At 37.0% G+C, this 24,122-nt stretch overlaps 1 long non-coding RNA gene across 1 annotated transcript in view; it reads right to left on the bottom strand.

Annotated features, from left to right (window-relative positions):
* LOC122142366 overlaps nucleotides 1-24,122 on the bottom strand; it is a 51,687-nt gene that overhangs the window by 13,594 nt on the left and 13,971 nt on the right. The gene's annotated exons all lie outside the window — the stretch shown is intronic.

Raw genomic sequence — 24,122 nt, 5'->3', positions numbered from 1 at the left:
GGGGGGGGGGGGACTATCACATCTCGGCAGCCTATGGCAGGGATGTGACAGGCTGACAGTGACAGGAGCACTACATGTCCAACAGAAGTTAGAAATGCTGCCAGTGTGCAATGGATGTGTGCTGTTTTTGCTCTGCATACACACTGGTGTCCAGTATGAAACCGGCGTAAGAAAAGAAAGTTTTCAAATAAAAACATCTACATTGGCTATGTTCAAAAGTACTCAAAATGACTTGAAGATTCAATATTCAAAATACAGTGCCAAAAAACGCCCACTGCATTGTGTTCAAATAACTTTAATACTCTTTGGCTCCATTTTGAAGACTTAAAGGGATAGTTCCCCCAAAAATGAAAATTCCGTCATCACTCTGAAGAATATGGGTAACCAAACAGTTGACAGTAGCCACTGAATTCCACAGAATACCGTCAACTGTTTGGTTACCTACATTCTTCAAAATATCTTCTTTTGTGCTCAACAAAAGAAACAAACTCATTCAGGTTTGGAACAACATGAGGATGAGTAAATGATGACAGAATATTCATTTTTGGGTAAACTATCCCTTAAAATGCCTATTCACACCAAGGACCATAACTATAATAATAATGATTATAATAATGACGAGAAAACTGCAGCATGCCCTTAGAGTAAACAGAACGTTATCATGTGTTTGTGTGAATGCTAATGTAGTTACTGTTAGAGTTATTGTAATTGTTGTATCATTCTTGGTGTGAACGGGTCTTTAAACTTGAGTATTCAGGGAAATAAAGTGTTCTCCCAACATGGTTTATAAAATAAAGGTTAATTTATTAAAATATAAACTAATTAAATTCTAATTTCAATGCTTTCAAATTCTTTATAAATATTGATTATTAATATCTAATGTTTCTATTAAACACCCTATACAGCAAGGATGCATTAAATTGATAAAAATAAAAGTGATTGTAAAGCTATTCAAAATGTAAAAAAAAAAAAAAAAGATTTGTTTCAGATGCTGTTCTGTTGAACCATCTAAATCGCAGAATCCTGAAAAGTAGTATTACAAAATGATAAAGCAGCATACTGTTTTGAACATTGATAATAATCAGAAATGTTTCTTGAGCAGCATATTTGTGTCAATGACATATTTGTGTCATTCACAAAGAAAAATTAAACTAGAATTTAAAAGGCATACTTAAATTCTGTACATTTCTGAGTTGTGTTTTACTCTCTCCCTTAGACACTGTCTCATTGATAAGTTGAACCAATTAAAAACATTTGAATAATTCAGCATGTGCCTCCCCAGTGGGTTTTACTCAGGGACTCTCTCTGCTTTTTCTTTCTGAGACACAGAGTTTCATTATGTTTAGTCTGCTTACTCCATATGAATTGCTCCCATTTCAATTGGGCCCATACCGATAGAGGTCTTTTTCTGTTTTGATTTTATAATTAAGCTCTCATGTTTTCACGTGTTGTGATAAATATTAACGTATGCCACGACGCTGACAATATTCCTCTTGCTGTATTTATTAGACATGCCATCTGTATCCCACTCCCAAAAAAACTGAACGAATATGAAAAGCTGACCTTTCAAGCTTCTAAAGTATGTAAACAACAATGTCTGTTTACAACTTCACATTTCAAATGATTTAATAAATTGAAACCCCAATCAACAAGATATCAAGGACACCTAGCCAACACCCATCATCATTCAGATTTGAACCCTATTAAATAAAAAGAATAATAATAAGAATAATGCAACATCAGTGGATGGACTGGTTGGAAATTGGATATGAGGTCTAGTAAATTTAAAATATGTTCTTGTCCGCATACAAAGTAATCCTTTAGAAGACTGGCATTCTAGTTCAAGGAGAACAGGCTAATAGATGACAGGTAAGAACTGCTTTGAAACCAAGGTACTCAGGAAAACAGGAAATGGAGCCACCCTTGAGAAAAATTGCTAAAGAACACTGTTGATTGGGCGGTGCATCGAGAACTGCGTGAGAGAATCAGAGTGAGGCCTTTGATCGAGCAATGCAAAGAGCATCAAGTAGAAATGAATGCAAGGAATCTTGGGTTGTTTTCCTATACCAAAGAGTTCCCCCTGGGATAGTGAAATGTCATGAAAATTTGTTTTGGATGTGTGGATCACCACCAACTTCAGAGTGCCTGAATAAAAGAGGCGCTTGGTTTATGTGCAGTGAACCGCAGAAATGAACTGCCTTAAAATAAACATATCACCCTCTTCCTTCTCCCTAACTGAATAAATATTCTCAGAGCTGCAAAATAACAATGTCAAGACACCCCATATTTTTATTATTTTCTGCAAAGCAAATCCTGGATTTTTTCTCAAATTGTACAGCGACGTCTAGACGTTGTGCTGTAAGCTGTGCTGGCAGGGAAAATAGTTGAATATATTCCAAATGGTGGAAGAATTTTAATGAGCACAGAGCTGTGTAATGTTGATATCAAACCGTGTTGGATTTCACCCATAGTCATGCAACAGACAATCTGACAATTAGTTTTTATGCTGAAAACTGATTTGTTTAACCAGGTATGGTTAGAATCAGAGTCTTCCGTTTCAGATAACCTCTGTAAAAAATTTAATTTCAATAAACACATGAAAGGATCTGATTTTGCATAATGAAAGTGAGGCACTGACATGAGGAAAGATGGGATTTTGGTAATTCAACCTTTGTCCCTGCATTTCCAGTCCATCTGTCGTCCAAATTCTGCTTATAAGGAAACTAATTTCCATGAATTTGGTGCTAATCAAGATGGTGGTCCGACAAAGCCAACAAAACTTCAGAGAACTGTTCACCCAAAAATGATTTGTGTCATTATTTACACACTCTCATGTTGTTCCGAACATGTATGACCTTCTTTTGTCCATGAAAAACAAGGAGAAAATGTTAATCTTTTATATTGTTCTTTCCATACGACAAGTGACTGCATCTGTCAAACTCCAAAAGGGCAAAAGAAAAAAAGATAAATGCACCATACAAATAACCCACAACTCGTGTACTGCATGTCAAATCTTCTGAAGCATAAAGAAAAAAAAAAAAAAAAAGGAAATCAGCATAACAAGAACAGCAGTCAGAAATTCAGTATAACTATGGTATGGTATTTTTGGTGAAACCGCTTGACCAAGTTTTACTTGTTAAACTAGATGAGAAGCCTGGTGGAGACAGTATTACACCAGCCTTCAAAAACAAAGCATTATGATGGTGATCATCTATGCTGGTCTTGTTGGCAGGGAGATTTTTCAACATGAATCAGTTTCCCTTATTGATACAGTATAATTAACTTTCATTTTATGGACCAGATTGAGGAATACTTCAAATATTTAGCTTCCAGTGAGGTGTGGCCAATTTAGATTCAGCGCATGAACGGAAACACAATTCTGAAATTTGCACAGATCTATTCACTGCATCACTTGTCTGTCACAATAGCAATATCTGAATTAGCCTTCTTCATTTGCTGCTAAATTCTCATGATTATTTCGACTATTTTTCTCGAAATTTAACGAGTTTTTTTCTCGAAACACAATGACTTTATTCTCGAAATTTAATGAGTTTATTCTCAAGATTGTATTTCGACTTTTTTTCTCGAAATTTAATGAGTTTTCTCGAAACACAACAACTTTATTCTCGAAATTTAATGAGTTTATTCTCAAGATTGTATTTCGACTTTTTTTTCTCAAAATTTAATGAGTTTAATCTCGTAATATAATGACTTTAATCTCGAGATGGTTTTATTTTTTTATTATTGCTTGGCCCTAATCCTCTTCCATAATTCAGCAAAGATGCATACATACAGGTCCTTCTCAAAAAATTAGCATATTGTGAAAGAGTTCATTATTTTCCATAATGTAATGATAAAAATTAAACTTTCATATATTTTAGATTCATTGCACACCAACTGAAATATTTCAGGTCTTTTATTGTTTTAATACTGATGATTTTGGCATACAGCTCATGAAAACCCAAAATTCCTATCTCAAAAAAATTAGCATATTTCATCCGACCAATAAAAGAAAAGTGTTTTTAATACAAAAAAAGTCAACCTTCAAATAATTATGTTCAGTTATGCACTCAATACTTGGTCGGGAATCCCTTTTTCAGAAATGACTGCTTCAATGCGGCGTGGCATGGAGGCAATCAGCCTGTGGCACTGCTGAGGTGTTATGGAGGCCCAGGATGCTTCGATAGCGGCCTTAAGCTCATCCAGAGTGTTGGGTCTTGCGTCTCTCAACTTTCTCTTCACAATATCCCACAGATTCTCTATGGGGTTCAGGTCAGGAGAGTTGGCAGGCCAATTGAGCACAGTAATACCATGGTCAGTAAACCATTTACCAGTGGTTTTGGCACTGTGAGCAGGTGCCAGGTCGTGATGAAAAATGAAATCTTCATCTCCATAAAGCTTTTCAGCAGATGGAAGCATGAAGTGCTCCAAAATCTCCTGATAGCTAGCTGCATTGACCCTGCCCTTGATAAAACACAGTGGACCAACACCAGCAGCTGACATGGACACCCCAGACCATCACTGACTGTGGGTACTTGACACTGGACTTCAGGCATTTTGGCATTTCCTTCTTCCCAGTCTTCCTCCAGACTCTGGCACCTTGATTTCCGAATGACATGCAAAATTTGCTTTCATCCGAAAAAAGTACTTTGGACCACTGAGCAACAGTCCAGTGCTGCTTCTCTGTAGCCCAGGTCAGGCGCTTCTGCCACTGTTTCTGGTTCAAAAGCACACGCCTGTGCACGGTGGCTCTGGATGTTTCTACTCCAGACTCAGTCCACTGCTTCCGCAGGTCCACCGAGGTCTGGAATCGGTCCTTCTCCACAATCTTCCTCAGGGTCCAGTCACCTCTTCTCGTTGTGCAGCGTTTTTTGCCACACTTTTTCTTTCCCACAGACTTCCCACTGAGGTGCCTTGATACAGCACTCTGGGAAACAGCCTATTCATTCAGAAATTTCCTTTCTGTGTCTTACCCTCTCGCTTGAGGGTGTCAATGATGGCCTTCTGGACAGCAGTCAGGTCGGCAGTCTTACCCATGATTGCGGTTTTGAGTAATGAACCAGGCTGGGAGTTTTTAAAAGCCTCAGGAATCTTTTGCAGGTGTTTAGAGTTAATTAGTTTATTCAGATGATTAGGTTAATAGCTCGTTTAGAGAACCTTTTCATGATATGCTAATTTTTTGAGATAGGAATTTTGGGTTTTCATGAGCTGTATGCCAAAATCATCAGTATTAAAACAATAAAAGACCTGAAATATTTCAGTTGGTGTGCAATGAATCTAAAATATATGAAAGTTTAATTCTTATCATTACATTATGGAAAATAATGAACTTTTTCACAATATGCTATTTTTTTTAGAAGGACCTGTATGTATGCATCTTTGCTGAATTATTGCTGAATTATGGAAGTGGTTGTTTTTTTTTATATATTTTTGGATTAAGCACTTAAGCTTGAGAATACAAATACTTGCTGGGGTATATTTGTAGCAATAGCCAAAAATACATTGTATGGGTCAAAATTATTGATTTTTCTTTTATGGCAAAAATCATTAGGATATTAAGTAAAGATCATGTTCCATGAAGATAAATATAGATAAATTTAAATATAAATATAAGATATCCTAACGTAAATATATCAAAACTTAATTTTTAATTAGTAATATGCATTGCTAAGAACTTAATTTGGAAAACTTTAAAGGTGATTTTTTTCAATATTTAGATTTTTGTACCCTCAAATTCTAGATTTTTAAATAGCTGTATATCGGCCAAATATTGTCCTATCCTAACAAACCATACATCAATGGAAAGATTATTTATTCAGCTTTCAGATGATGTATAAATCTCAATTTTGAAAAATTGACACTTAAGACTGGTTATGTGGTCCAGGGTCACATATTAATTTAAAAAAGTGGGGACTTGAACAGATAGATCCAGTGCTGACATGTTTCCAACATGAATTGTTTCTAGTCTTCAGTATGCGTATGAGAGTACTTACTCCTCATGTGCAGAATGCTGCTGCTGTGGTCTCACATTTTAACCCATCTGTACACTTCAAAGGGACTGCTTACTCACCACACCACTACAGGATCCTGCCCCTTATTCTCAACCCTACAAGGGATATAGTGAAAATCACGTCAATTAGCAAAAATCCTCAGCTTTGCACTTGTCCCCCCCTCATGACACTGCTCGTTGGTTTAGCTGAGGAGGATGCATGTGTGCTTAGTGCTGGATAAGGTCATGGAGTGTAATCCTACCAGTGATTTTAATTTTCAGCCTGCACTTTCAAATTAATTAATTTTACTCCAACCTCCTAATCACAGTGGAGGGCAGATCTGCATGCTAATTGCGCAGGATAAGAGTGCTGATAAGACCCCACCGATTCTTAAGGGAGCTTCAAGAAAAAGCTGTGCCAATGGTCTTTGCAGTTCTTCTGATTGGATGGGCTAATCACAGGGACAGAGAAGAACCCAGAGTGCCATGTCGACTCCAGCCTCAATGGATGTCAAATCACTTGCATAATATATGTCTTCTGTAGTTTAGAGAGGTTGTAACATGGAAAACAGGATTGTCTTTGCTCTTTTGAAGTGAAAGTGTTCAATGTAGTGTGTAGAAATACGGGTCATTTATGATCACATCCCTGACTGCATTAACATACATTATTAAGTGCAATACTATATATATATATATATATATATATATATATATATATATATATATATATATATATATAATTTTACATTTATAATATTATTACGGAAAATGAATATTGAATTATACAGATAAATTAAAAATAAATACATAAAAAAATATGGTTTTAAATTCTACAAGTGGATTTTGGTGTCACAACAATGTGTATTTTAATTTAAATTTAAGTTATTAGTGTTTTTAAAGATTAACTTTGAGTGAGCATTAGTTGACAGCAAAGGTCATGTATATGTGAAAATATGGGAAATGAGGATCCCTATGTTTACAATGTATTACTGAACTATACTGAGATTATATATATATATATATATATATATATATATATATATATCTATATATATATATATAAGGCTGGAAGAGTTCAAAAGTAACTCGTTACATCTACATTTTTATTACAGTGTGATTTCAACAAGTTTTGCATCTCTGATCTTTTAAAAATCTGATTAAATAATGCATGTGACTCTCACTGGTTATGTATTTAAAAAGTGCCTTTTTGATGTTTATGAATGTATTTTCCATATTCTGTGTTTACATGCAGTATTATGTCACTAATAAAGCCTCAAAGTGCTTCATAATCTGATGTCCACACTGACCACAGAAAAAGCCATGCGAGTAAAACGAATGAATAAAATCTTGCTTTTCAGACATAGGTTTTGTTTGCCAGACAGTCATTGAGTAAGCTCATCTGCATGCCCACTGTGTGGACACTCACCCGGGTCAAATTAGCATTTTGCAGGTGGAGACAGCCTCAGCTCTGAGCCTGAGCAGTGGCCATGACACATTGATGTGCTTTGTTGTCACCCTGAATGGCTTTTAGCTGGCAGCACTGCTAACAGGTGGTGATTGTAGCCGGTGAGCAGGCAAGTGTTTTAAGCTTACGTGTTTAATGTAACTCCCTGTGTTTTGAATGATTGCAGAAGCGATGTGCATTGTTTATCTGGCCAGAGGGAAAATAACAATGTTTCGTTTTTGAATGCCTTCTGGCATAGGGATACTTCGAAATCAAAGCCATAAACAAAGAACTGATGTATGAGTTGAACATTGTCTATGACACTCACATTGATATGTGACACAATATGGAGGGCTTTAGATCATATTCTGTAAGCAATCTACCTCCCTTTTTGGCACACAGGCAAGAAATCCTCCTGAATCAAGTGGAGTGAATGAACAGTTTGAGATACAGATAATGAATTAAACCATCACATGATAAGTCATTTTCTTTTCTGACATAATTATAGCTGGCCTAGTGGTATAAGAAAAGCCTGATCCTGAATGGTTTGATTGGATGGTGGATTCGTTCATAGAGCAAACTAAATAACACCACAAAACAAACTCCTCAGAATGAAATTAAGGTAATTAAGGAAATTAAGTGGCAATACTTACTAATGTGTAATTTGGGCGCTGTCATTAAGGAAAAAGCTTTTACATTTTACAAAAGGAATGCAAAGTTAAATGCACTGGCCGATGTCTTTACTGACATCTTTAACACTTCCATGCACAACACCATCATCCTGGCTTGTCTCAAGGCTACCACCATCGTCCCTGTGCCCAAGATGTCCACAGTGTCCAGCATCAATGACTACCGACCCGTTGCACTCACACCCATCATCATGAAGTGCTTTGAGAGGCTTGTCATGAAGCACATCAAAAACCTGCTGCCCCCCACACTGGACCCACTACAGTTTGCGTACCACCCAAAACGCTCAACAGATGATGCCATCACAACCACCCTACATCTAGCTCTCACTCACCTGGATAAAAAAAAAAAGACACATATGTCAGAATGCTGTTCATAGACTTCAGCTCAGCATTCAATACAATCATTCCTCAGACCCTGATTGAAAAGCTGAGCCTGCTGGGACTGAACCACTCCCTCTGTTACTGGATCCTGGACTTCCTGTCAGAGAGACCTCAGACAGTCCGGATCGGAAACAGCTTCTCCATCACCACCACATTGAGCACTGGAGCTCCCCAAGGCTGCGTGCTTAGTCTATTGCTGTTCACTTTGCTGACCCACAATGTGAAGCAATGCACAGCTCAAACCACATCATCAAGTTTGCTGATGACACGACAGTGGTGGGTCTTATAACCAAAGGCGATGAATCGGCATACAGAGAGGAGGTGCATCGGCTAGTGGACTGGTGTAAAGTCAACAACCTGTCCCTGAATGTGAACAAAACTAAAGAGATGGTTGTTGACTTTAGGAGATCACATACCAACCACTCTCCGCTGAACATCGACGGCTCCTCTGTGGAGATCGTAAAGCACACCAAATTCCTTGGTGTTTATCTGACGGAGAACCTCACCTGGTCTCTCAACACCAGCTCCATAGCAAAGATAGCTCAGCAGCGTCTTTACTTTTTACGCAAACTCAAGAAAGCACATCACGGAAAGCACACACTTCGCATCACCCACAGTAAGAGACTTTTGGATTGCAATGTCATGGTTTTCACAGAAACATGGCTACACAGCGACGTACCCAATAATGCTATTGAGCTAGCCGGACGCTACATGTTTCGGGCAGATAGAACGGCAGATGACTCCGGCAAAACAAGAGGTGGTGGATTGTGCATTTATGTCAACAAAGCTTGGTGTACGAACACTGTCATTGTTGGAAGACACTGCTCAGCTAACCTCATGGAATGGTTAAATGTCTGCCGCGGGAGTTCACTTCCACCATTATAACAGCAGTCTATATTCCACCGGATGCTAATGCCAAGCTTGCTTTGAACGAACTGCATGCGGCCATTAGTAAACAACAGACTAAACAACAGGTGGTGAAAACTGCCCAACGCATCACAGGGAAACCACTTCCTGCTATTGAGGACATCCAGAGGAAACGCTGTCTACGTCGAGCTTGCAGCATTCTTAAGGACTCCTCTCACCCTGACCACAGACTGTTTAACCTCCTGCCTTCCAGGAGGCGCTTCAGGAGCCTCCGGACAAGGACCAGCAGATTCAGGAACCGCTTTTTCCCCTACAGCGGTCTCCTTACTGAACTCTGCCCTCTGACACCTCCCCAACGCATACACATACATTTTTACATAATCCATCTGTATAGTATGTTCATAGTACACCTATCTGTATATCATGCTGATAGTATTTACAAATCTGTAAATTATGTCCATAATACTGCCTAATCTGCATATTTATTGTACATTTGTAACATATTATAGACCTTGTATATTATGTACTTACTGCTTATTGCACTTCTGGATAGATGCTAACTGCATTTCGTTGCCTTGTACCTTACATGTGCAATGACAATAAAGTTGAATCTAATCTAATCTATCCATCTATCTATCTTTACATACACACAGGTGCATCTCAATAAATTAGAATGTCGTGGAAAAGTTCATTTCAGTAATTAAACTCAAATTGTGAAACTCGTGTATTAAATAAATTCAATGCATACAGACTGAAGTAGTTTAAGTCTTTGGTTCTTTTAATTGTTATGATTTCATGAGTTATGAAATGGCTCACATTTAACAAAAACCCATCAATCTCAACAAATTAGAATACTTCGTATGTCCAATTAAAAAAAAAAAAAAATTGTTGAATTGTTGGCCTTCTGGAAAGTATGTTCATTTACTGTACATGTACTCAATACATGGTAGGGGCTCCTTTTTGCTTTAATTACTGCCTCAATTCGGCGTGGCATGGAGGTGACCAGTTTGTGGCACTGCTGAGGTGGTATGGAAGCCCAGGTTTCTTTGACAGTGGCCTTCAGCTCATCTGCATTTTTGGTCTCTTGTTTCTTATTTTACTTTTGGCAATACCCCATAGATTCTCTCTGGGGTTCAGGTCTGGTGAGTTTGCTGGCCAGTCAAGCACACCAACTTCATGGTCATTTAACCAACTCTTGGTGCTTTTGGCAGTGTGGGCAAGTGCCAAATCCTGCTGGAAAATGAAATCATCTTCAAAAAGCTGGTCACCAGAGGGAAGCATGAAGTGCTCCAAAATTTGTTGTTATATTGGTGAAGTTGGTTTGGTTTTCAAAAAACACAATGGACCAACACCAGCAGATAACATTGCACCCCAAATCATCACAGACTGTGGAAATTTAACACTGGACTTCAAGCAACTTGGGCTATGAGCTTCTCCACCCTTTCTCCAGACTCTAGGACCTTGGTTTCCAAATGACAACTGTCTTCTGGTCTTCTGGACAACTGTCAGACCAGCAGTCTTCCCCATGATTGTTTAGCCTGGTGAACCAAACTGAGAGACCAAGCCTCAGGAAACCTTTGCAGGTATTTTGAGTAAGGTGATTGGCATGTCACCATAATCTAATTTGTTGAGATTGGTGGGGTTTTGTTAAATGTGAGCCAAAATCATCACAATTAAAAGAACCAAAGTCTTAAACTACTTCAGTTTGTATGCACTGAATTTATTTAATACATGAGTTTCACAATTTGAGTTGAATTACTGAAATAAATTAACTTTTCCATATATATATATATATATATATATATATATATATATATATAGTATATATATAGATAGTAATCTGTTGCACTGTTTCATTCAGGCATGCACACAAGCACTTTATGTAGTCTGTACTTTGTTTTATGTTCAACGTTTTACTTTTACTTTCTTCTTCTTTCCAGTTTTAGTATTATGTTAGATTATTTAAGATAATTTAATTACGTATAGTCTTTTGCACAGTACAATGTAGCCCCTTTCACACTGAACGCTGGACCTGGAAAATTGCCGGAACAATGCCGGGATTGATCCCGGGTCAGGGACCTAGTAACATTTCCGGGTTCAGTCCCGGAACGAGCGCTGTGTGAAGAAAAGCCAGAACTAATGCCGTAAAGGTTGTGTCGTAATGATGACGCACGTTATCACGCGACTCTTTTAGCCGGTGTTTTGAAGGCAGATCAACTTTGGCGAAGAAACAAATATGTGCAAACTGTAACGAAGCAGAGATCAATTAGTTCCTCACTTTCCGAACTGAAGCTGAGATCGTTCGCCAGCTTAAGTGAAAGTTAACGTGCCTAGCATTTTCGACTCATACATTACACGTCACACCCTGATATCACGTGTCTTCACGGGACCTTTATGGGTTGTGTGTGAACACATGCACGTATTCCGGGTAGTCCCTGGCAGTGTGAAAGTGGCAAAATTTAGCGACCCGGGAACAATTGCCGGGTCACATTACCCATGTATTTTCCGGAATCGCAGTGTGAAAGGGGCTTGTGAGTTTTGTAGTTAATGTTGTCTTGTGTAGCACCATGGTTCTGGAGAAACGCTGTTTCATTTCACTGTGTACAGGCTGTATAGAGCTGAAATGATAATAAAGCCTCTCTGACTCTGACTAAATGAAAACATAAAAATCTGCAGCATTGTGTTTTGTGCTGTAGCTTTGGCAATGTACTTGTCAATCGAATTAAAATCCAAATCATAATATAGATTAGTGCTTTGTCTAATTACAAAAGGCTGTGATTTAATTAAGTTAGTTTAACTGGATTTGTAATGAGAAGCCTTTGTCCAGTTTTACCACCAAAATAAAAGCCCCAGGGTTTAACCCTTAAAAGTGAGTAGATTAAGACAAAAGTATTGTAATTTTACTCAAAAAAGTAAAACAGAATAATTAACAGTATATTCATTTTTTACAGTGCAGTTGTAATACAATACAAATATATTTCTGTCATAATTATTATTTTAGATTATTATATCCAAATGGTTTGGCTTCCTAAAAAACAACAGTGTCCATGTGATGTGTACTGAGAAATGAAAAATATCACAACCAAAATTAGGTTTGACTCCACTTTAAAAGTTCACAAACAAATCAATGCAAAGACATTTTTTTTTTATTTTTTTTTTTTTAGTTTTAACTTGGTAACTGAAAATTGAATGGAGCTACTAATTCTGCTTTCAAAGTACATCAGATTGTACATTTAACTTTAAAATCTATACCACACATTTTGTACCACAGTCTCACAAAATCCTAATTTTTTGCAACCAACATATACAGGTCCTTCTCAAAAAATTAGCATATTGTGAAAAAGTTTGGCATACAGCTCATGAAAACCCAAAATTCCTATCTCAAAAAATTAGCATATTTCATCCGACCAATAACAGAAAAGTGTTTTTAATACAAAAAAAGTCAACCTTCAAAATAATTATGTTCAGTTATGCACTCAATACTTGGTCGGGAATCCTTTTGCAGAAATGACTGCTTCAATGCGGCGTGGCATGGAGGCAATCAGCCTGTGGCACTGCTGAGGTGTTATGGAGGCCCAGGGTGCTTCGATAGCAGCCTTAAGCTCATCCAGAGTGTTGGGTCTTGCGTCTCTCAACTTTCTCTACACAATATCCCACAGATTCTCTATGGGTTTCAGGTCAGGAGAGTTGGCAGGCCAATTGAGCACAGTAATACCATGGTCAGTAAACCATTTACCAGTGGTTTTGGCACTGTGAGCAGGTGCCAGGTCGTGCTGAAAAACGAAATCTTCATCTCCATAAAGCTTTTCAGCAGATGGAAGCATGAAGTGCTCCAAAATCTCCTGATAGCTCCCTTGATAAAACACAGTGGACCAACACCAGCAGCTGACATGGCACCCCAGACCATCACTGACTGTGGGTACTTGACACTGGACTTCAGGCATTTTGGCATTTCCTTTCTCCCCAGTCTTCCTCCAGACTCTGGCACCTTGATTTTACGAATGACATGCAAAATTTGCTTTCATCCGAAAAAAGTACTTTGGACCACTGAGCAACAGTCCAGTGCTGCTTCTCTGTAGCCCAGGTCAGGCGCTTCTGCCGCTGTTTCTGGTTCAAAAGCACACACGCCTGTGCACGGTGGCTCTGGATGTTTCTACTCCAGACTCAGTCCACTGCTTCCGCAGGTCCCCCAAGGTCTGGAATCGGTCCTTCTCCACAATCTTCCTCAGGGTCCGGTCACCTCTTCTCGTTGTGCAGCGTTTTTTTGCCACACTTTTTCCTTCCCACAGACTTCCCACTGAGGTGCCTTGATACAGCACTCTGGGAACAGCCTATCTCGTTCAGAAATTTCTTTCTGTGTCTTACCCTCTCGCTTGAGGGTGTCAATGATGGCCTTCTGGACAGCAGTCAGGTCGGCAGTCTTACCCATGATTGCGGTTTGAGTAATGAGCCAGGCTGGGAGTTTTTAAAAGCCTCAGGAATCTTTTGCTGCTGTTTAGAGTTAATTTGTTGATTCAGATGATTAGGTTAATAGCTCGTTTAGAGAACCTTTTCATGATATGCTAATTTTTTGAGATAGGAATTTTGGGTTTTTCATGAGCTGTATGCCAAAATCATCAGTGTTAAAACAATAAAAGACCTGAAATATTTCAGTCGGTGTGCAATGAATCTAAAATATATGAAAGTTTAATTCTTATCATTACATTATGGAAAATAATGAACTTTTTCACAATATGCTAATTTTTTGAGAAGGACCTGTATATACACATTAATTTTTTTTACTACAGTAGATGATTTAACATCGATTCATCCGTTTTGAGCTTTAACCAAATCTGTAGCCTTATACTGTCATGACACACATGAGGATAACAGGAACTAAGGAGCTAGGGGACGAGGAACATACATAAACAGTCTTTAATCCATGAGACATAAGGTAATCAACACTGGAGACAACAGGGAACACATCCACATAACAAGTAGACCAGACAAAAGGGGAACTGAACAGGGAGGAACTTAAATACAAGGGTAATTAATAGAACACAGCTGAACGGAATCATAATTAAACTAAACAAAGACAGGAAAATTACCAAAAAAGGAAACACAGGAAGGCACATGAGGAGTAAAACACACACAAAACACAAACCAGAGTATGACATACACGTCTTATGCTGCCATTCATTCAGTCATTAAAGATGTCATAACATGATAAAAGATTGCTTTGAGCTGTAGGGAAAAAGTATGTATGTAGCTTCCAAGGACATGACAAAATGGTAACTCAAGTAGTCAAATATCACAAGTAGTGATATTGTGATCAAATTTAAACACTGCTTATAATACTGTATCCAATATATTAAGACAAATGATGGGCATGAAAATGTACTGCGTAGTAGAAATTACTCAAAATAACACTTTGTCTCTCTCTTTGGAGTTTGGATTATTTTCAATTCAATGATAGACAATATTTTTTTTTTTCCCTTTGAACAAATTAGAGTAAAACATATCTCCAGTTAGAGGCAGCGTGGCTTATGGGGATAAAAACCATGGTTGCCTTCAAGCACAGTACCTGTCACACAGTATAATTAGAGCACTACCAATCCTGATTTAAATCTATTTCCCCACAAAATAACATGTAAATTAGCTTTGCCATGATAGGACATAAAACCCAAACAACTTCAAAAATGTCATGACTAAGGTTTTCCATATTCATGAATTAAGCGGATTATCATTGCACTCATAACACTTGATTCAGCAATGGTGGAAAAGACATAAAAAACAACCCTCAGTGGGTGGATGAATGTCATCCTTATACCCTTTTCAGAACAAGCACAAAGCTCAATTATGGTTCATGCGCTTCTTTTCTAAATCAACCTTTATCTTGCACCTGTCCGTTAAAAAGGGGTTCTGCACATAGCTTATCTTGGTTGTGCCATGTTTTTAATTGAAATTCAGTCTCCATTGGCTCTTTACGTAATTGCCCCATGGTAGAGATACATCTTGGGCAACAATGCAAACCTTTGAACCCATTTCATCAGAATGTTCCATTTCCTTTTTGATCTGATCTGATGTCTATTTTCATTGGCCCCAATCGCTTCATATCGGCAAGCAGGGCCTAATTACCTTTGTATTTGGCATCTCGTGGTGCCCCATTCATAATCCCACCTGACAGGAATACCTCAGAGTATATGCATCCTTGTATAAGAAGAAATTTGTGTGTGCTCATTATACTAACACCTTAAATTATTGACTCCCTATTGCACGTATGGAAGACGGACAAGAGCGAAGGACAGACTGAGGGAGGAGAGATTTGATTTCTACCGCATTGCAGGTTTCTGCTCTCTTTCGTATTTGAATTCATCTTGAATTCACGCTGCATATTATCTGTCTCTCTAGTCCCTGAAGCCTGACTGCTGCGTTCGCCTGGATCCTTGTTAAAACAATGCTGGGAGAAGGAGAGGACACCTTGCCATGCTAAAGCAAACATCTACTACTCTGGATCAATATTTGATGTTAAAATTTTAAATGCTTGATAAGGTGTGCTTCTTAATTAAGACGTGAGAAATCTTGCTTAAGTGATATTTTTGTCTCTTCAGTTTACATCATGATGAACATCATTTAGAAATTTCAATTTTGCAACTGGCTTAGATTATAATGAAATGTCTTGAGTATGGATGGTTTGTTTTATTACTGAAAAGATGAGTGTTCTTTTGTTTACACACACAGTTGTGAGCTTGCAATTTGAACTGAATGTGATGAGACAGAAAGAAAGAAAAAAAAGTCAACACTTCTTTTCATTGCATCATCCCGGGTAAACAAACACAAACGACTTAATGAATCATGAACAAAGACTTATGATATTGCCACCGAGCTCTCTATATAAATTTGTATAAGCATGTCCAATGTCCATCTATATCCACATATATATATACACACAGTACACTCATGTAGGGTAATATATAAACCATTACTGCACAGCACTAATTATATATATATATATATATATATATATATATATATATATATATATATATATATATATATTGGTGTTTGCATAAATTTTTGATTGAACCAGACAAATTAAAGATTCGATCGGGAGCCTGGTTGAAACATGAGCCGAATTCCACAGAAAGGCAGGATGTTGTAAATCAACTCCTAGCACCATAGTCTGATAACCAACCAACTCTTTCACAGAACAGCTTTCAACATTAACACCATTAGAACAATTATTGACAATTTCAATTCGAAGAAGAGATTGTCTAATTTGGGGCAAGTAATCGAAGAGATGGACAGTCTGACCCTCACATGTAAAGCCATGAGAGTAAACAAGATCGTTAAATTGACTTTCCTCCCACCTAGCAGAACCAGACTGAAATTCCTAAGGAGACCTGTTAACCCCTCTGGTCTTCACAGGACATATCCTTACTCCCCAGAATGGCACAGAGAATGCCTTCCAATGCATATATGCACCAAAATGAACTCAAAGACTTCTAAATGGGTTATCAGTCCATTGCTCAACTCCCATATAATACATGAACCCACACATTTGATTTTAATGTTTCTAATCACTTATTGTGTATGTCTTTTTAAATAACTCTTGAATTGCTTAAGGGATCATATTCATGTTTAGTATGTGTGTGTTCGAATCTTCTTGCTTGAAACGTTTCTGACCATCAGTTATTTGTCAAATGTATCATATTCTTGTTATAGGAATCATGTCCAAATTATGCCCTGCAAGAGCGGGAAAATTCGGACCACGTGCTTGATAAGGTAACATATGATTTATGAATGGGTGGGACAAAACATTGCAACACACCGAGAAAAGACAATATCTAATTGGTCAAGACAACATTTGAGGTGTGGCCAAAAGGCCAGTTTAAATACTCAGGACACCATCAAATTTTGCTTTTAGCTTTGAGCTTTCGTTTAGCTTTTGCTATCAGTCATGCCGGCTTTTAGCCTGCTTTTAGCTTTTGCTTTTAGCTTTAGCTTTTAGTCATGCTTTGTCATCACTTTTAGCGTTCTTTGAGCGCGGTTCCAGTGTGCTTCGGCCTGCACGCCTGCTGCTACTTAGCCACGATGAGAAGAAACACCACCTAGTCTCGTCAAACTTTACTTCTGTTCTTTTACTTTAGTTTCTTTTCTTTTCCGTTTGAGAGTTTCGTGTTCTGAGTTAAGTTTTGTAACGCCGTGTCTCCGAGTCTGACCTCGAGTGCCCGTCTGAAACTTCACTTCAACCAGCCCCACAACTCTGCATCTTCAGCCAACGCCCCCACGGGCTTCCCAAGACGGGCTTACCCGACTACTGAACTTTCCAGCCAATCAGCAACTTCGGGAAACCCCCTTTTCAGCGACAACAAAGGGGAACCCCGTTAAACAGGCAACGCAAGTGACCTCCAGACTCACATCTGTACTGGTGTTATCTAATATAATTTTAACCTCATTGAGGAACTCAGTGCGAGGGTTAATTAAGTGATTAATGGTTGTTCATGTCTATGCAATTTCACGTATTGCTGTAAACTTGGGATTTCACATTCTCACCCTCTTAAACTCATTCTTTCCTAACTGTCTATCTTCCTGCAACTTGTGTGAATGTGTGAGTGCGTGTGCTTATGTGTTAGATTAGTTTATATTTCTTAGATTTATCTAATAAAGCCTTATTCATATTTGAAAAGAGAAGTATCTTGTGTTTTGTGCTTACAAGTTAATGTCTTAAACTGCCGATCTTGTTACTGTGCTAATTAATAGTGTTTTCACTATACTTTGGATATTAATATCCAGCGCAGATTTGATGTTAAACGGCTCGTCCAGTGAATCGCTGGCCGTCTCAGTGATCAGCCGTGAAACAGTGATTCTGTTCAAATTCCCTATAAAATCTTAAATGATTCCCTTTGAGCTAAATTGACATGTTTCCCTTACTATACATATATATATATATATATATATATATATATATATATATATATATATATATATATATATATATATATATATATATCAAAAACCATACATACACAAAAACCAATATATACATACATACATACACACACACACACAGAGTACAGGTCAAAAGTTTGGAAACATTAATATTTTTTAATATTTTTGAAAGAAGTCTCTTCTGCTCATCAAGCCTGCATTTATTTGATCAAAAATACAGAAAAAAATGGTAATATTGTGAAATATTATTACAACTTAAAATAATAGTTTTCTATTTGAATATACTTTAAAAATATAATTTATTCCTGTAATGCAAAGCTGAATTTTCAGCATCATTACTCCAGCCTTCAGTGTCAAATGTAACATCCAGTCTATCACATGATCATTTAGAAATCATTCTAATATTCTGATTTATTATGAGTGTTGGAAACAGTTCTGCTGTCTAATATATTTTATGAATAAAAGGTTAAAAAGAACTGCATTTATTCAAAATTAAAAAAAAAAATTCTAATAATATATATTCTAATAATATATTTTCTTTATCACTTTTTATCAATTTAACACATCCTTGCTGAATTAAAGTATTGATTTTATTAAAAAAAAGAAAAAAAATTACTGACCCCAAATTACTGACCAGTAGTGTATATTGTTATTACATATTACATGTTAAAAACATAGCTTCTTTTTTTTTTTTTTTTTTTTTTTTTATTCATCAAATTATCCTAAAAAAGTATCACATGTTCTGAAAAAATATTAAGCAGCAGAACTGTTTCCAACTTTGATAATGAATCATCATATTAGAATGATTTCTAAAGGATCATGTGATAATGATCCTAAAAAATTCAGCTTTGCATCACAGAAATAAATGATAATTTAAAGTATAATAAATTTAAAAAACAATTATTTTAAATTGTAATAATATATCACAATATTACTTATTTCTGTATTTTTGATCAAATAAATGCAGGTTTGATGAGCAGAAGAAACTTCTTTCAAAAATATTTTCCAAACTTTTGACCTGTACTGTATGTATGTATGTGTGTGTATATATATATATATATATATAATATATATATATATATATATATATATATATATATATATATATATATATATATATATATATATATATATACATATGTTTACATTTCCAAACATTAATTTTGCCATTAATTTTAATAATAATCTAGTGAGATTTTAGAATGCACAAGCAGTCTGACAACAACCGGTGCTCCACATGGAGATCTGATCTCACCATCATCGAATCTGAAGAACCAATTGGTTTAACCATTCATTATAATGAATCGGCTCAAAGGAGTCATTAGGTCGTGAATCGGACTTTAGCGGACGTGCATACACAAAAAAAAACACTTCATAACTGGATAGATTTTTTTTTATTTTTGCGTTTATTTAAAGTTATGTCAGCTGCATGTGCGGAATGCTTGTCACAAGCTGTAAGAGAAGATAAGGCAATTTTTTTTTGACTGCAATTCACACCCAGCGGTAAATCAGCAAAAATATTCTCCAAATGCACCATGTGAAACATGGATTCAGTCTTCCGACCTTTAGGATCAGTTGATTTTGATGCGAGGGAGAGGGCAAAGACAGAACTGAAGACGGAGGCTGCATCCGAAAACTTAGGCAGGTGACTTGCTGCCTCGCTGCCGTATCAGGCAATGACTTTGCAGGCAGCGTTTTTGCACGAAGGCACCTCACGAAACTGATTTTGGACAGGCTTCTGAGGCAGTGTAACGGTTAAATGATCTACAGCTTAATATAGAGAGCTTTGGTGATAACTAAGTGGATATTTCATTACTGCAATATTAATTTCTCGCTATAAATTACATCAAAAGTGGAAAATTTTGACGAAAACAAACATTTACACACAAACTGACCACCGACCGCAACTTTTAGATGCCATCTTTATTTTTTTGGCTTAACTGTCACGGAATGGAACGCAAAGGATTGTGGGATATCAAAGGCACCAAAGGATACATCTATGCTGCCTTCAAAAATCGGCCAGATGAAGGCATCTCAGGAGACAGGAACTGAAACTAACACTGAATTCGGACGTGCCTTGATGCCTTCCTACTTTGGAATGCGTCCTTAGAAGAGGGTGGGGCGCTGTGCTCGTTCTCTCCGTCACTCCGTCTGTAGCCTGCTTCACTCACAAAACCCAATTACAGATCAAATAAGGCTTTGGCGGGACAAAAAAATCATTTTGGCGGCTGCCAAAAATGCTCAATGTAGGAAAAACCCTGAAACATTAACATTATGATTTTTGGTAATGCTGCTTTAAAACAATGCATATTTTATAAATTTTATAAATAATAATAATAATATTATTATTATTATTATTATATTATAATAATGATATTGTTATTTTTATTTTTAAGGTCTAAAAAAAAACCTCAGTGTTTCAAATCTCTCCCATTGAATATAATGTCTCAAAAACTGATTCTTGACTGCTTACTGAATCACTGTCCACCATCTTTAATTTTACTGTGTCCAACTCATCATAAAGCAAGACCTGTACTGCATTTTGTGCACTTACAGCTTATGAGACTTCATGTGTCATCAAAAATCAAGAGTCGGAACCAGCTTCGTTCTCTACGATTCCCATCTCTATTTGTCAGAGATACACTGACTACTGTGCTCTGATCATCACTCAGCAGGGAAAATACTGCTTATGGACTTACTGGAAATGTCTTTGACATCAACAGCAGTGTCATCAAGATACAGAAGCTCAGTGTTGAGAAATCGCACCAAAGCGGTTGATAAGCAGTCAATAAAGCAGGCCATGTCTTTCCACCAGTGGACCGAGTCATTCAGTTCATCTGGACAAGCTTTAAAGATCAAGTCCTAAAAAGCCTCCAGTGTATGAGTGTTTGTGCATGTGTGAAAGAGAAAGAGAGAGAGAAGAAAGGAAGGGGGGCAGTCATAGAGGTGTTAAAAAAAAAAAAAAAAACCTGGCAGCTGCTCAAGTGAATCATTATATTCTAAACATGTGCTGTAGTTGAGAAAAGGCTACTAATAGTTTGGGGATGGAAGGGAACTGTGGTGTAATACTTAAACATGTTGCACGGTTGCCCAAGCCTGACAGAATACACAGAGGGTTGAGTCATCGCTGGTGTTTACCGGTTCCTATCTTCAGCTGGAATTAAGTTGAGTGACCATTTAGTTGAAGTCCTAATACTCTTAAAATACTTTTAAAGCCTAGATTTTGGGGTGTTAAGATGCACTACAAGCCTCATGTGAAGTCCCTGAGTTTCATAAAACTTCCTGTAATGGGTCTGTTTTGTAAAATGAGCTATCAAATTTAAAATGAGCTACTTTTATTACCGCAATGTTTTGCTAATTGTTTTTGTTGTATTATTCACTCACTGCAAGTCTACAAGCATTGCTACACTCATTGGTGTGTAATTTAAACTAGCGCACTACTGATATGAGTTTTTTGGGGCCGATACCGATACTAGGGAGTAAAAAAAGGCTGATATCACTATATCGGCTGATATTCTTTGTGTATATTATAGTACAGTACCAGTCAAAAGTTTGGACACTTTTACCATTCGTGTGTCCTAACATTTGACTGGTACTATACATAGAATACAATATATACATAAACAAAATATATATACATAAACATTTTTTTAACATGATCACTCAAATGTAGTGATCAAACACTTGTAATGGAGGCAGGGCATTTAATAATTTTACAAAAAAAACTTTATCCAAAATTTTTTACAAAAACCTATTACCCAAAATGAGTCTGACATCAGTGCACTGAACAGTAAAGTTGAAGTTTATTAAACCTTAATTCACTTCGGAACATCCATTCATGGATTTGCGCTCGTTTGTTTTCACACACAGACGAACTTACGAGAGAATCGTGAAGTTTGACATAATATACCTCTGTAAATGAATACAATATAAATTCACGTCTCGTGCACTTTAATGCCCTTTGAATGTAATGTGTACGTTCCCTTTGAACTGGAATCATGGCAGAATTTCATGTGAAGTCCACTTCGCAGGGCAATTACGGTCGAATAAGACAACGCTTGAATGCTGCCTGAACAAGAGACCTCTTTACTGAAGGGTATCTCGCGAATGCGATAGCGAATCTGCACCAAATTCAGGATACAAGTGGATCTCCACCAAAATCGTGAACGCCACCCTCCATGCGTCGGTAGCCCCCCGGGATCGCTAGGTCAGTCGGCACCGGACCGTGAATTTAACAATTTCTCATTCGAAAGAGGGCCTCTAGACATACACTCGATTTGCCTTCGAGAGGGTTCCTTGAGCTGAAGGGATCCCCTGAATTTGGTGCAGATTCGCCGCGCCATTACAGAGATATGGCCATATGGTTTTCCATAACCTTAAGCTTAAATGCGCTTCATCCAGGTCGCCAGTAGCAAACAATGGAGCATTTTATCTGCGTTATATGTTCTGTAAAAAAAAAAAAAAAAAAAAAAAATCATATTGGCAGCATATTCGCCGATACTGATATATACAGGCTTATATCGGCAAAACGATATATCTGTCGGACTCTAGTTTAGACTGTGTTGTGTGTTACCCTGTGTATAGACTTATTGGTATTGCTAACTAAAATGAAAACTATAAAAACATTTTTCTGTAACTGTAAACTGAAAAAAGTTTAAGCTCTAAGTACTAACACTAAAACAAAACTGAATATAATATATATATATATATATATATATATATATATATATATATATATATATAATATATATATATATATATATTTATTTATTTATTCATCCATCAAACGTCGCTTATGGTAAAGCCAATAGTAAAGAATGTTGAATCAATGTTCAATCATTTTACTGCTAGTATGAAATCATCACCAGGCCCACACAGAATTTGCAGCCACAGAACCCTGCTAAAAGCTGTGGACACCAGTCAGTCACAAAATTTTACACATCATCTGTGCCTTGCCCATTCATTAATTAAATATATTGGCTAATTTGATAGAGCTTCCAGCTGGCAATAAGAATGCAGCTCCCTTTGTTCATAAAACTTACACAGATTTTCATCTCAAAACTTTTTTTAAAGGTCTGCAGAGTCCATCTGTGCTCAATAATCAGTAGATAAAAAAATACGAAAAGCATAATTACCGTATTAAATCAATAAATACATACATACACAAATACACAATACTCATACACATCCCAAAATACCATTTCTTAATGTCTGAAATGGTTTTAACATTTTTTTTTCTCTTTCAGATACAAACATAGTTGCCAGCTTGTTAACAGGAAGGTTTTTTTTTTTTTTTAAGTGCAGTCTGGTGGGAACACACCAGCGCACCAATATCTCATGCTGGGAACCAGAATCCAAAACACAACATATGCTAGTGATCAGTTCTTTTCAGCATGTCTAAGAAAGCCATTGTGTGCCAAGTACACCCATGTGAGTATTTTCCACCACTGGGGTGGCTGCTCCTACCTTTGAAAACATAGCAACAGCAATAATTCTTTGGCACACTGCACTGTGGCAAGAGTGTGGAACATCTAAATGACAATAAATCAAAAATACTGCTACTTTATGCACATTCATCATTGTAAATATAGTATTTGTGTTTAGGTTTCTTGCTGCACTGAAGAATGTGCTCATTATAGAGGTCACCAAAACATTCAATGTTCAGCGTGCCTCAAACATGAATTCATCTGATTGTTCCATGAAGAATGTTAAACATCCATGTAAGGTTCAAATTCCACAAAAAGGTTTGTTAGAATTTTTTTAATGTTCTTAAGAAAAAAAAAAAAATGGTTCTTTAAAGAACTGTTCACCAAAGGGTTCT

This window comes from Cyprinus carpio, chromosome A5 (genome assembly GCF_018340385.1).
Source record: "Cyprinus carpio isolate SPL01 chromosome A5, ASM1834038v1, whole genome shotgun sequence".
Taxonomy (NCBI): Eukaryota; Metazoa; Chordata; class Actinopteri; order Cypriniformes; family Cyprinidae; genus Cyprinus; species Cyprinus carpio.
This window is presented reverse-complemented; position numbering and strand designations above follow the sequence as displayed.